Source organism: Trichechus manatus, unplaced genomic scaffold (assembly GCF_000243295.1).
Source record: "Trichechus manatus latirostris isolate Lorelei unplaced genomic scaffold, TriManLat1.0 scaffold00021, whole genome shotgun sequence".
Lineage (NCBI taxonomy): Eukaryota > Metazoa > Chordata > Mammalia > Sirenia > Trichechidae > Trichechus > Trichechus manatus.
Window position 1 is genome coordinate 294,524 of NW_004443957.1, and position 16,591 is coordinate 311,114.

Here is a 16,591-nt window from a genome sequence, read left to right on the forward strand (position 1 = left end):
TGGGCACAGATGTGAATCTCTTCCAGTCAACTGGCCAGGTAGCTGTCTTCTAAACCGCTTGACACAGACAATTAAGTGAGTCCAGTGGTGCATCCATTTGTTTTTCTCCAGTGTCTTCAGTACAGCTCAAAATTTTTCTTCAGTACCAATGGTTCTTTATCATATTCCACCTCCTGAAATGGTTGAATGTTGACCAATTCTTTTTGATACAGCGACTCTGTATACTCCTTACATCATCTTTTGATGTTACCTTCATAACTCATTTTTTTACCCATAGAATCCTTCGGTAATGCAACTCAAGAGTTGAAATTTTCTCTTAAGTTCTTTCAGCTTGAGAATTATGCTGATCACGTTCTTCCCTTTTGTTTTTCCAACTCCAGATCTTTGCATATTTCATCATAATACTTTACCTTGTCTTCTCAAGCTGCCATTTGAAATCTTCTGTTTAGCTCTTTTACTTCATCGTTTCTTCTGCACATTTTAGCTACTCAGTGCTTAAAGGCAAATTTCACAGTCTCTTCTTAATTCTTTTTGGTCTTTAATGATCTTTCAACTTTCTTTAAGTGTGATGTCCTTGATGTCTTCCCACAATTCTTCTGACTTTTGGTCACTAGTGTCAGTGTGCCAAACCTATTCTTGAGATCATGTGTAAGTTTAGGCGGAATGTATTCAAGGTTGCCCTTTGCCCCTTGTGGACTTGCTTTGATTTTCTTCAGCTTCAGCTTGAACTTCCATGTGAGAAATTGATGGTCTAGTTGTTCACAGTTGTCCCCTGGCTTTGTCTTGACTGATGATATTGAGCTTCTCCATTTTGTTTCCAGAAATGTAGTTAATTTTATTTCTGTGTAGCCTATCCAGTGAGGGCCACATGTATAGTTGTTGAAAATGAAGATAACATGAAGCACTTATAGAAGAAGATCAAAAACTATAGCCATTAGTGTAGATTACATTTGAACATGAAGAAAACAAAAATCTTCACAACTGGACCAGTAAACAACATTATAATAAATGGACAAGTGAAGTTATCAGTGATTTCATTCTAATTGGATCGACAATCAAGGTTCATGGAAATAGTAGTCAAGAAATCCAACATCATTTTGGGCAAATGTGCTAGAAAAGACCTCTTTAAAGTTTTAAAAAAGTGAAGATGTCACTTTGATGACTAAGGTGCACCAAACCCAAGCTATGGTCTTTTTAATCACGTCCTATGCATATGAATGTTGTATAATGAAAAAGTGAGACAGAAGAATGGCTGTGTTTAAACTGTGGTGTTGGCAAAAAAATACTGAATATACACTGGACTTCCCAAAGAATGAAAAAATCGGTCTTAAAAGAAATATAAGCAGAATGTTCCTTATAAACAAGGATGGTGAGACTTCTGCTTTCTTACTTGAAACATGTAATCAGCAAAAACCAATTGCTAGAAAAGGACATCATGTTTAATAAAGTAGAGGGTCAGCAACAACAAGGGAAACCCTCAGTGTGGCGGATTGAGACACTGGCTGCAACAATGGACTCAAACATGTTAAAGATTATGAAGATCGCCCAGGACCAGGCAAAGTTTCTTTTTGTCATAAAGTCACCATGCATTGAAGCCCACTCCACAGCAACTAACAAGCAACACTTACAATGTTTGCCCAGCAGTCTTTTTGCTATCAAATGTCAGCTGCTGTGGAGTCAGCTCCAACTCATGGTGACCTTATTTATAACAGAGCAAAATGTTGCCCAGTCCTGTGCCATCTTCATGATTATTCTTAGATTCAAGTCCATTGTTGTGACAATTGTGTAAATTCATCTCATTGAGGGTTTCCCTTATTTTCACTGAATCTTTCCTTTACCAAACATGATGTCCTTTTCTAGAGATTGGTCTTTCCTGATGAATGTCCAAAGTAAGCAAGTCAAAGTTTTGCCATCCTTTCTTCTAGGGAGCATTCTGATTGAATTTCTTTTGAGACTGATTTGTTCATTCTTCTGGCAGTCCATGGTGTATTCAATATTCTCCACCAACACTAAAGTTCAAATGCATAAATTCTTTTGTCTTCATTTTTCATTTTCTAACTTTCACTTGCATATGAGGTGATTGAAAAGACTATGGCTTGGATGAGGTAAACCTCAGAATATTTAGACTATTCATTTTTTTAATCAGAATCCATCAAAATTATTCCTGACATATGTAGTGTAAATTTGTCCTCAAATAAATAATTTTGAGATAATTCCTTAATTTTCTCTTCTTTGAAATAAATAAACTCAAAGTCATAGCTTCTTGATCACAAATCATATTGATAAATGGATTACCAATTTTGAGAATTAGTCCTCTTTGTCAAGAGTACACCCACCTAATAATTCCTAATAATAAAAGAGATTTCTCCTTATTTTATTAATTCAGATGATAAAAAAAATCTATTATTATAAGAATGAATAATTCATGTATTAAAGTAGCATAATTTTCGAATTTTTTATCATGAGTCATGGTTATTACAAACCCTTGAGAATGACTAGCAGTGGAAGTATTAATGTCACTAGGCATTACGTGGGTTACACGTTTTATTAGTTTGAAAACATATTTTACAACTTGCACTGATGTCTTGTCTTGAAAAAAAATACACTACTACACATTTTAACTAATTAAGCTTACAGTTTATAGACAAGATTGCACGGAATCTACGAGAGCAGAAGAAATTGACTGCAACATCCACCACTTATATGCTATATTGGCAACTAAAAAAAACAAACAAAACCCAAACCCAATGCCGTCAAGTCGATTCCAACTCATAGGGACCCTATAGGACACAGTAGAATTGCCTCATGGATTTTCCAAGGCTGTAATCTTTATGGGAGCAGACTGACACTTCCTTCTCTTACGGAGTGGCTGGTGGGTTCAAACCAGAGCCCAGTCCTTAACCACTGCACCACCAGGGCTCCTGTTATAGTACCAATATTCATAAATTTGGGGACTATATTAGGCAAATCATCATTTCAGACCACTAGGTGAACTTCATGTAATTAGAGATCTATCCACCCAGGTAAATTTTCTGAATTAAGCTAACAAAATTAAAAATTTAATGCACAAATAATCTTTAAATGACTTACTACAATGTACTGATAATGGCTATAGTAGAGTTCAGATTTTCATCAGTTTCTTGGGAATGTTTAAATATATTAATTAGAATGAAGGGATAAAGATAATATCATTAATTTAAATTAATTAACTTTCTATATTTGTATTAATAATTCACCCCTTATTAATAACCAAAGCCACTCCCTCATCATACAAAATTATTTAGCCAAAATTAATTGATTTTTTCTGATCCTAAACAGCCTCTAATAGACATAAGAAGATGCAAAGACAAGATGACAAAATCTGAACAGCACCATAGCTGAATTCCTCTTACGCTGTGAGACCTCAACTTGCCGTGATTTAAACTTTGGCAAGCTCGGTATTCAGGAAGTGTTTTCTTCGCCTCTTTTTTCAAGTGTCCACCTGTCATGGTCATTTGGTGTAATCTGAAGACTAGGTCCATACCTGACATTCAAGACAAGGACTTAAGATTTATAATAGGAATATGCAATGCTTAAATACAATAATGATTTAAACTACTAAACTTAGAAAAGTTTAAAGCAGAGGAATTTTAGAAGAGTAAAAAAAAATAAAGTTTAAGTCCTAAGAAAGTGGTTATAACAACCTTATTGTAACTTAGTTGTATTTGGAAATTATGCAAACCTAAATATATATGCAGGTCCTAACTGTTGCTAATGTATAAAATGGGGCAGTATCGTTATATAATAATAGTACGGAAGAAAATTTGCCTCGTCCTGAACAAAGTACCTCTTCCTTAATGTCCGGAGGAAATATGAGCATAGGTACATAGAACCTATAAAAGCATATACATTTTCTGTATGCAGAATAATGCCTCTCAATGCAAGACAAAGTTACACTTTATCATTAGCTCAAACCTCCCTAAAATTCCAGTGTAGAAGTTCATAGCAGCAAGAAAAACGAACAAAAAAACCCTGTTGCTTCCCAGTCGATTCTGACTCATAGAGACCCCACAGAACAGAGTAAAACTGCCCCCTAAGGTTTCCAAGGAGGGGCTCGTGGATTCGAACTGCTGACCTTTTGGTTAACAGCCGTAGCTCTTAACCACTGCACCACCAGGGCTCCAGGAGCAAGAAAGGGCAAGCTATATTTAATTTTTGCAACAAAGCTACAGCAACATCCAATCTGTGCAAGGCATTGTGTTCTAGTGGACTAATTTACCTAATTTATGGACTAGAGTCGGAAGGTTCACTCAGGAGTAGGATAAATACAGTATGCCATAACGAGTTCTACTGTGTCCTATAGGGTCACTGTGAGTCAGGATCGACTCGACAGCAACAGGATTTTTGGTTATAATGAAACATACATTCCTAAAAATCACAGTGCATTGTAAAACTGTGAAATAAAAAGACATTGGGCTTATGGGGAAAAAAGGATTGAAAGACAACACTCAAAAAGTTCAGCAGGGACACAGGAAAAAAAATCTAATAAAATCAATAGCACAATTTTACACACGGTTAAGAAACACAGAAATTTTACAATAAATAGCTACTTTAACTTGAAAAATACCTGAAGTTTGCTTATGGACATGGCTGTTCAAAGGGTCGAAGTTTGTGAATTGATGGAAGGTGGGGTAACTGGAATCAGATACAAAGTTGCAACACCCGATGGGTATAGCTCATAACACACAAAGTGGACTGAGGTAGCTGGCGATATTTGGGGTGTGTGTGTATGTGTGTGTGTGTGTTTTATGCATTCCTACACAGCTTGGTTCAACTGCGTGCAGTTCTCTGTGTTCCTTTACAGTTTCTTGCTGACAGTATTATGGATAAGCAAACTTGAAATATATGTTATGCTGCAATTGCGGTATATCAAACGTGTTGAAAAGTTTTCCAAACAATCATTATAGCCGAAGTGACTGTATATATTGCCATGAGTGGATTCCAACCTTCTGCAGTCCACCCCGAGGGAATACTGATATATGACAAGCATACAGATAAGTCAGCAAAATAGCAGTTAGGACGTTTAGTTGGATGAATAAAGGGATAACAAAAATAGTGGCCTAGGCAAATTTCTTTTTTTTTTTTTAAACCATTTTCTATGTGATGTATGCTTTGGGGATTGAAATCCACTTTCTTCTCCCATATGGCTTACTCAGTAAGATATAACTATCCTGGGAAGTCACCCTGTACTTGCAAAATCATGTAGGGTTCAGTGTCTGGGGAAAAGTAGAGAGTGAGTTCAGTGCTCTTCATTGTAGGCACTATGACGGACAAGCAGAACATGTTCCAGGTGTTTACCCAAAGCTGGGCTAGCTCACTGCATAGGGAATCAGATAAGGATTTGGGGCTAAAGCTTAGATCGTAACAGAAATTATTTCCTGGGATATCTTTTAGCACAGGCTCTATGAGGACCGGATAGCCTAGAAAGAGTAAGATAGGGAACAAAAATATTGATATCTTGACTAATATTGATGTAACTAACATTATTCATCATCAGAAGCATTACTGTGACTACTCATGGCAAGGAAAATGTAGCTACTAGTCATATGAGAATATAAAAACTCTGCTGAAAACAAAATGGGATGAATTGATCAATGGAAAACATGACTTTTTCATAGGAGGAGGTCAACTCTTCACACACATTAATCTACAAATGTTATACAACTGCAATTAAAATACCAATGATAGCATTTGGAAAGAGATAGTTGTCTCAGTCACCTAGTGCTGCTCTAACAGAAATACCACAAGAAATACCACAAGTGGATAGCTTTAACAAAGAGAAGTTTATTCTCTCACAGTCCAGTAGGCTACAAGTCCAAATTCAGGGCATCAGCTCCAGGAGAAGGCTTTCTGTCTCCGTCGGCTCCGGAGAAAGGTCCTTGTAATGCATCAGTCTTCCCCCGAACTAGGAGCTTCTCTGCGCAGGAACCTCAGGTCCAAAGCATGCGCTCTGCTCCTGGTGCTCGTTTCTTGGTGGTGTGAGGTCCCCCCTCTTCACTTGCTTCCCTTTCATTTTATCTCATACAAGAGATAAGAGGTGGTGCAGACCACACCCCAGGGAAACTCCCTTTACATTGGATCAGGGACATGACCTGGGTTAGGGTGGTGTTACAGTCCCACCCTAATCCTCTTTCATGTAAAATTACAATCACAAAATGGAGGACAACCACACAACACTGGGAATCATGGCCTAGACAAATTGATATGCACGTTTTTGGGGGGACACAATTCAATCCATGACAGTAATGTTGACAAAATGATAGTTAAGATTGTTTGGGAAAATATACTTATTAAAATGGACAAGATATATTTGGGGAGAAAAAAGAAAGATAGAGAAGTATAATTCTTCATGTGTAATACTGGCAAACTTAGTTTAAGCTTGTTAACATACAATACTAGGGAGGATGTGGTTAAACATATTTTCTCAAATATAAATACAAATTGGTGAAATATATTAGAGGGAAATGTGTCAATATCAATGGGGAAAATGACATATACCTTTTCGTCTAGCAATTTCGCAGTTAGGAATGCATCCTATAGACGTACTTGCAGAAGTACAAAAGGGTGTTTGTTCAAGCATTATGATATAATTTAAAATTAAAACATTTCACTCTGAAAATAATTAAAATCCTAAATTGCTGCATTGTTGCAAGGTCATCCATGAAAAGAGGGTTTTTTGGATCTTTGTTTTGTTGTTGTTATTTTGATGATTGTTTGTTTACTTGCTCCTTTTAGTTTTATATCCATCTGCTGTTCATTGAAATGGCTGTTCAACCAAACAAAACCCTGTATCTACCACACTTACTACTTTCATATGGTACTGAATTTGTATTTCAATACTGCCTCTTGCTTTCACAAAATTGGCATTCTCTTCTTTGTGGGACTGTAGCATTCATGGAATACTTATCTTCTTACTGTATACTCTCATATGCCTTTCAATTTCTGTCATCTGAAGAAAATGAAATAAAAAAAAATCAGAGAAAAAGCATACTTAGCCTAAATTGAACTCAATTATTATATATAAGCAACATTTATTTGTATTAATTTTCATTTAAAATATAAAGCATTAGCTTGCAGCTTCTATGTAAAGAAAATTAAACTGCCAACCAATAGTTCGAATTATCAGATGATTAAGATCCATGTTTTCATATGCCCAGGGAGCCAAGCAGAGGTCTGGGGCCTACTAAATTTTAGCAACTACAATTCTGTCAGATAAGATATTTGCGGAGCAGAGTGCTAACTCAGAAACCAAAGAAATACGTTTTTCTCATGATTTCATTCAGCTAACATGTATAAAACACTCTGGCACTACAGCGGATGAAAGGAAGATGGTGTGGCCCCCGTTCCACAGAAAAAAAGAACTGAGGAAAGAAAGCACATGGAAATAATCACATGCAGGTGAAATGTTGTACAAGTTTAACGGAGGCAGATGGTATTCCCAGCGAAGGTATATTAAGTTATGATTTTAGGAGCCAGATAACACTTAGATGAAAGCCACAATAACAGGGAGGAATATGACTAGGACCATGAGAAATACTCCTATGAGGTATAATGAGCCTTCAAACATGAGTGATATTACTTTTAACTTGAGAGGAAGGGGAGAATATCAGCCAAGGGATTTCAGTTACTCCTGAAACATAGAATAGAGTCAAGGCATGAGAAGACCGACACATTGTCCAATTAGATATTTGAAAGGCTTCTTTAATAGAATAAGTGGAATATGAAACTAAAAAAATATAGTTCGAACCCAGAATTTGAATGAATATGTAACCTAGGCTTCTGGTTTTAGAGTTTATTTGGTCACCAATAAGCAGTTTTACAATGTGTATGGGTTGTAGCAGAAATTTGTAAGACCGTTGGTGGTGCTTAAGGGATATTAATCGAGAGATAGTATATCAGGTGCAATAAAGGAAAGAGGTGATCAAAGTTAGTAGTTCCCATAAGTATACTTAATACACAATATGCACACCAATTAGAAATTATAAATTGTTACAGACTAATCTCCTCCAAGAAATACTATTCTTTTTTTTAACCCTCTATTTTTCAGTACATAACACAATTCTTAACCTGAAGGAAAATATATGTTATTTTTTTGCACATAGTTTTAATATCATTTTTTCACATAAGAAGATAAACAATGTCACAGATCCCAGTCCCAGCGCTTCAGGGCTATACTCTATAGACATATATCTGTAATGAAACTTTTCCATTTTTCATACCCTGTGTCTGGGACAAGAGCTACAGATTATGTTTTGAAATACAGGTTAAATTACTTTTCATTTTCTCACTCTCAATTCTACTACTTTAATACAGATCCAAGAAGCTGATTTTCAAAGTAGATTTCTGTTATCAGTTGCTTATGTCTTTCTTATCTTAGGTGACTATTCACTGAGTATCACAGCAATTGTATTTAATATGCTTTTTAAAGATCTTGTGAACTTTTCTACCCAATGACAATTTTATTATTAAATCAGCAAAAAGATTTAGTCACACTAGTTAAGTTTAAAAAGAATACATTATTTTGTTTAAACATTTCTCTTAGCCTACATAAAAACAGTCTTCAATAAATATATACAATTTCAAAGACTAAAATATTTTGGTGTAGTATTACTGAGCAATCTGGAATCTCAGAATTTTTCATAGATACATACCTTTAAGAGTTACAAGCAACAAAAAATAACTCTGGCTTCCTTTAGCTAGAAAAAATAAAATAATTGAAAGGATATTTAGAACTAAAAGAAGCAGCAGGCGTCTGGAAGACCATAGTGGGAAAATGCATAGATAGCAAGATAGTTCTGGAAGGTCAAAAAGCAGGAACTGCTTTCTACTCCTATTGCTGCCAAAAGACACTCTTAGAGGCTGCCACAATCAAATTACTAGGAATTAATAGTAAGAGTTCTTTAACTTTTGTCTCTTCCTTCCTTCCTTTCTTCTTCCTTCCTTCCTCCCTCGCCCCCCTTCCTTTCTTGCTTTCTTTTGTTCTTTTGTTCATTTATAAATCAAATACATTGAGTCTCTAAAACGTCATAAAGCATCGCTGAGTCAGAACCAACTCAACAGCGCACAACAACAACGATACCGTGCTAGGCGCTATTCCAGGAGCAGTAATGAACGAAACAGACTGAAAATTTGCTTTGGCGGGACCAACAGAGTAAAAATGTACGGAAGTTCAAAAAGATAGCAGCACATACTTACATGTATTTATTCTTGCACACACTCACATACACTTACCGTATTTTTACGCAAACAACACACGCCTTCTACATTTGTTTGCCAACTGCTCCCTCCCCCTGCAAGGTATTTTTGTAAGCACTGCTATGCCAATTTTTTTTTTTTTTACATGTTGCAGTAAAAAAACTGCTTAGGTTAGCAGTTCTTAGCCCCTTTTCTGTTGCAATACACATAAGAGGCGAGATTCACATGTACAATATACTTGTGTAGGTAAACCTAGACAATAGGATTTTTTTTTTCCACAAACAAAATCAATGATTGGTTAGGTGCCAGTCTTTGCATGCTAGCTGTAAGTCCTTTTTTTATTCCACCCTTGAAAACATATTACATATTAAGTGATTGAGAATATCTTTTTAAAAGACACGACTTTCAGATCACTTTAACCAAGGAAACTATTTCATTTATAATCAGAGCATTTTATTTTGAAACAAAAACCCATTGCCATCGAGGTAATTCCAACTCATGGCAATCTCATGTGTTCCAGAGTAGAACTGCTCCACATGGTTTTCTTGGTTATAATCTTTAAGGAAGCAGACTGCCAGGAATTTCTCTTATGGTACCTCTGGGTGGGTTCAAACTACTCATCTTTAGGTTAGTAGTCAAGCACAGACTGTGCCACCAAGGGACCTTGGTCTTTTGTTAGTAGTAACAAATTAGTCCTGATACATCTTACAAATAAATACAATACATCAGAATATCCCAAAGTCTTGATTGAGAACTTCTTTTTAAGTCAATTTTTTTTAAGTAGAAGAGCCACAGAAGGTGCCATCAGTGCTGTTGGGGCTGCTCACAGATACTACTGTTTGCTCAGAAGTGGTCTGGTACTCTTAGCGAAGTTACTCTGGCTGCTGAAAACAAACAAAACAAACAAAAACAAGTGAACCGATATGCCCCATACAGGCTATTTTAATGTCATGAACCTCATACCAAATGTGCAGTCTTGTGAAAATCTCAATTAATAATTTCAATTTCTCTTCCAAATAAATTATTGGACACTGTCAGTTTGCGGTACTGTGGTGGCTTGCATGTTTCCATGATGCTGGATGCTATGTCATCAGTATTTCAAATACCAGCAAGGTCATCCATGGTGGATAGATTTCAACTAAGCTTCCAGACTAAGACAGATTAGAAAGAAAGGCCTGGTGATTTACTTCCAAAAATTAGCCAATGAAAACCCTATGAAATGCAACAAAATATTGTCTGATGTTGTGCTGAGAGATGAGCCCCCTAGGTTGGAAGATATTCACAATATACCGTGGCCACAAAAATGGACTACAGCATACCAGTGATTGTGAAGATGAAGCCGAACCAGGCAAAGTTTTCATCACTTGACATGGAGTCACAATGAATCAAACTCAATGGCAACTAACAACAATGACGTGTTACAGCTGCGTGAAGACTTGGGTTCTGAAAATTTTAACCCTTGTTTTTGTTTGTTTCTTGCAAACTAAGTTTTTATCTTTCTCTTCCATTTTATTTCCCACCTTTAGACATTAAACTCCATTTTCCTATGTTTCCATAGGTTACCTCCAGGACAAAAAGTGGGATTTGTCAATGACCATACTGTAAAGGTTAGATGACTATGTAATTATAAGTAAATATTTTTATTATATAAATATCATATACACTACCTGGGACTCAGTATAACTTTTTTGCCTGTTGCATGGAAAATGCTTTGCTTTATATTTCCTCTTTAATGCAAATCAATGCCCATTTGATATGTCACATTTATATTTAACAAGGTATTAAAAAAGACAGTCTCAGCAAAATTATCTCCCTACGTATAGTTTATGATCGTTATTCCAATACAAGAGTCACTAGATCATTGATTAAGTCATTATCAGAAATTTTATATATGTGTATATATATGTATATGTGTGTGTTTGTGTGTTGATTTTTTCAATAACTACACAAGAGGAAAAGCTAAAATAATGGTATAATGGTTAATTTTTAATATACAGATGGAAACCCAAAGTTCTAAGTACATATTGGGTATGGAAGAGGGTGGTTAATCAATAAGAAAAAGAGCTGGAATGCACTCTTCACATCAGGAGCAAAAGGTGAAAGTGTATCCTTAAATTGAAAAGATACATACTAAAAAGTAAACTGGGGCCTATAGGTTTTGGGAATTTACTCTAAAAGACACTGTTTCTAATTTCTCTTCAAAACTGATTTGGAACAATTAAACAGGAAGCTAGTTCAGTATTCAAAACACAAATTTTCAGATAATTTAATAAACAAAATGTGGAAAGATAAAAGAACCTTATAAGAAGGAACACTCCCAATCTTGGGCAAGAAATACCAAGATAATTGAATAATTCAAAGGAGTATGAATGGCAAATTTTAAATAGCATATCATTTAACGGCAATGCAGAATGATTGGAAAACAAAGAGAAATTGAGAGAACGTTATTTGAGTGATTATAAAACGATAAAGTTAACTTCTGGGAAACAGAATCCACAAGAATCTAAAACTATAAACACGCTGCTTTAGTGAATGTGAATAGGAAACGACAACAGATAACCAACCGTGGGTTTGTTCTGATAACAAAGGTCACCCTCTGATCTCCAATCAATATACTCATTTTCATTTTTCTTTGCTTTGCTTCCTTGAGCACCCAGTACCAATTTTCACTTGATTCCTTCACCAAATGCACGCAAAACAACTATTCTTATGTTCCTTACGACTTATTTACCTACTTTTGAACTTATCCCCCTACGGTTTTACCTGCCAACTGCCATATAGTTTTAGGAGTTTACTACCTTGTACTTTCACATATTTTGCCATGTGTTGCAACACTTCCTTAAATATTTAAACATTTATTGACATGCCAGCTATGTACATGACACAGTTCTGTTTTGCATTTACTTTTTCTAAGTGCAAGTATCAAACTATTTCATTTCATACTTGACAAACGCTATTCCTTGTTGTCTTTTTTGATTGAAAAAATTAAACTTTTCTCATTTGCACGTTCAATGATTGATTAAATTCCGTTTTAATCTAAAACCCTTTGGGGGGGTTTCAGGATGAAAAATTGTCTTTGATATCATAGAGGGATTAGTAAACATATTGGGATTTGTAGCCCCGATCCAATCAAGAATTGCAATTACAACATCATCTGAGTACCTCTACATGCCAGCACCTCAATCTCCTTTTTCCCATAAGATCAGTGTAACTCTGATTGCTTTCAATTCATAGCTCTAATACAGTTGATTAGCACATAAATAATTTTGTTCCATTTATCAGCCTGAGTCTTTATTCTTCTTCATTAAAGATCCATGTTTAACTATGGACTAGTTATTTTTTTAAAAAAGCTAAGGATGCCAAATTCTCTTTAGATCTTTTATGAAATAGCTTATTAAAATAAGTCCAAGCTAAAGTCACTCCCACTGTCTCTGGGACAGTTGCAATTCAATATGCTGTCAGAAATATTCTTCAAAAACATTAAAATATAGTTGCTCAACTTTTTTCTAACAGTTTTTTACACATCCTCATCTTCATATTGGCAAGTCTATATTAATATGTTGTTGCTGTTAGGTGCTACTGAGTCGGCTTCTACTCGTAACAACACTAGGTACGAGAGAACAAAACACTGCCCGGTCCTGAGCCATTCTCATAACTGTTACTATGCTTGAGCCTATTGTTGCATCTACTGTGTCAATTCATCCTCGTTGAAGGTCTTTCTCTTTTTCACTGACCCTTTACTTTTTGAAGCATGATGTCATTCTCCAGGGATTGGTCCCTCCTGATAACATGTCCAAAGTATATGAGACAAAGTCTTGCCATACTGGCTTCTAAGGAGCATTCTGGTTGTACTTCTTTCAAGGCAGAGTTGTTCATTCTTCTGGCAGTCCATTGTATATTCAATATTTTTTGCCAACACCATAATTCAAAGGCATCAATTCTTTTTTTGGTCTTACTTATTCATTGTCCAGCTTTTGCATGCATATGAGGAAATTGAAACTATCATGGCTTGCGTCAGGCGCACCTTAGTCCTCAAAGTGACATCTTTGCTTTTTAATGCTTTAAAGAGATCTTTTGCAGCAGATTTGCCCAATGAAATACATCCTTTGATTTCTTGACTGCTGCCTCCATGGGCATGGATTATGGACCCAAGTAAAATGAAATCATTGACAATTTCAAAATTTTCTCTATTTATCATGATGTTGTTTATTGGTCCACCACCAATAAGCAACGATTAATGTACATATAGTCAATCTCATTCCAATTAAGAAAATTAAATCTGGTTTTTAGTGATTTTTCTCCTCCGTTATGAATTTGCATCTGAAGTCAAATAGTACTACTTCTGTATTGTCTCCTTCCTGTCCCATTTTATTCCATGACTGGTTTGTTTTCCCTCTTAAGGTATTAAAAACTCCATCTGAGGCCAAAATATACCTCCATATCCACTCTCACCCAGATGTCCAAGTGACCCTTAGGTTCTCTAATAATACTTATTTCTCTGTTTTCTGCCCATTGCAAGGTGGATTAGATCCTGGATCTCCCTTTAGTCTTCTTCATAACCTGTTATCATCGAGATGCTCTGATTACTCTAATTCTCTTTTTATATCCTATTTTATACTTGTTATTACTTCTTTCAAGTAAATCTGTTCTACTCCTGACAATGTCTTCTGGTAATGTTTATCTACAATCCAAAAATCTGACAGTTTTTTGTTTGTTTTGTGGCTGATTTGGTGGATAACGAGTGACATTCACCCTTTCCATCTTCAATTAAATGCATCAAAATAATTCCTCAATTATTATTGCTTTAGAGATTCTTTTAGGCAGATTTCTTGGAATTGGTTATCATTTTACTGGTATAGTTTTATTTAATTATTAGGTTTTCCAACTGTAGTGCTACCAAACTAAAGTAGTGTTTCTGGAGATAAGACTAGCTGTAAGTGAAAACTCTCCTGGTAATGAAATAAAGGAGATAATTTTATATATATATAGAGAGAGAGAGATTGCTTAATGTGGTTCTCAAACCTGAAAATTCTAGGTACAATTTCATAACGAATTAACCTAACATATAATTAACAGCAGTGAACTTCTTTTACAGTATTTTCTAAGGCAGTGAAAAAAAAATCAACATATGTAAAAAGTGTTCATATTGGGAATACTACCAATGTGTATATAACACTAAATATCATAAGAAAAATTACAGAAATGTTTTTATAAGAAACATTGGAAACCGGTGTATTGCCAAAAAATTTCTGATTTTCAGAAAAAAAACAACTTTGTTTAAATTCTAGCTCAACCACTTAATTGTGTGCTACCTCATATGTGTTTCCTCAAATGTAAATTGATGATAAAAAAGTAAAAACAGTCACACTAGTTGCTATCAGCATTAAATGAGTTAAACCACGTAAAATTCCTTATAAAATTAAGACAATATAAATGTATTAGTTATTATTAGCCTAAATTCATAGATTAATATTCAAAGAATGCTTTCTGAATTTATTTTATTCATCTCTTATCACAATTGTTTCATGGTATTCTACTATGTTATAACATAAAATACTATAAAGACAGAGGAATATAGATATATTACTATAGCTCTTTGAGGTTGGACAGACTTCATGTAGCTTACTTTGAACATGTTATCAGGCGGGACCAATCCCTAGAGAGGGACATCATGCTTTGTAAAGTAGAGATTAGGCAAAAAAGAGGAAGACACTCAACAAGATGAGTTGACACAGTGGCTGCTACAACGGGCTCAAACAGAGCAACAGTTGTGAGGATGGTGCAGACTGGTCAACATTTTTTTCTGTTATGCATAAAGTCAAAACCATCTTGACAGCACCTAACAAGAACAACACTATACATTTCAGGTTTGTTCTTTCATCTACCCTTTCAGCCATCAACCCATTTTTCCCAGCAATCATGAAGTCATCAATATTTTCATCCAACAGGTGTTTATTGAGTACTTACCCCATGAAAACTAGTATGCAAAGTTCTGGAGATAGAACAATATGAATTTGATCTGCCCGTTAGCTTCACAAACTCACATGCACGGATTCGGTTTTATAAACTAAGGAATTTCAACTTCAGCATGTTAGAAATGAATTAGCAGAGGTATGACATGGTTAAGTTTGTGTTTAGCAAGGAGAGGATAGACTAAATAGGGTAGACATTTGCAGAAGTTTGGAGACAATGTCAGTAAGGACTCAGTGTAGGAACTAGAAACCATTCTGCCTATTGTAATCAAGAATGGAATTAATTGACAGAATTGTTTCTTATAACACAGTTGAAAAGGCTACTGGAGCTTGTTCTATGTTAGGCTATCAGGATTGATTTTCAAAATATCAGAACTTTAGAGTAACTAAAAAACAATGACAACAACAACAAATACCCAAACTCATTGCTGTTGAATCAATTCTGACTCATGGCAACCCTATGTGTTACAGAGTAAAACTTCTCCGTAGGATTTTCTTGGCTGTAATCTTTAGAGAAGCAGATTGCCAGGCCTTTCTTTCATGGCACCACCGGGTGTGTTCAAACCACCAACCTACTGGTTTGTAGCTGAGTGCAAAAAATTGCTATCCCATATTTCAATGTCCTTGCTTGCCAATGACACTATCCAAGTGCTAAAAGTCAGGAATATTGCTTCTGCTTAATTACTGCCTTCCTAAAATCATGTGAATTCATCTAGTTGGCAGAACGTAATGAGCTTCCAGAGTACTGGCTTCAAAGGACTCTGAGAAATGTGTTTTTAGCTTTCTAAATTCTTCAATCAGATAAAAAACAAAAGTTGAAATTGAGTTAGCCAATCCAGCATACCCATCTATTAAAAATAATCAAAACTCAAAGAAATTGAAACATAAAGTTTATTGTGAACAGACATTCTGTATGCACACAGGAAGACCATTTATATCCAAAAAAAGAAAATGGCTCAAGGTAGGCTAGTTACAATGAGGCTTATAAAGATGAGGGAGAAGAATAGCCGATCAACCATTGGCTAATCTTAACATGATTGATTGAACCTTTCCCTCCCTCTCTTACTGAGATCAAATGATATCAGATTACTAGGTGGTCTCTGGCCTGGCTGCTAAAAAATTTGACCATTCACCCACCTGCAGCCATGAGACTTCTTGAAATTTAAATTAAGAATCCTAGAGTCTTTCTCATTTAATCACTGAGTAATAGTTTTTCTCTTGACTGTTCTTCTAATAGGAAAGACAAGTTGATTACCAACTCTGAGTAAAAAAAACAGGCCAGCGAAGCCACAGGCAGGATTAACTTTGGGACAGGAATTTTTATGATTAATATTTGGTTTCATGGGTAAGAAAAAACCTTAAAATGAAAGCAAGATGTCTGTTAT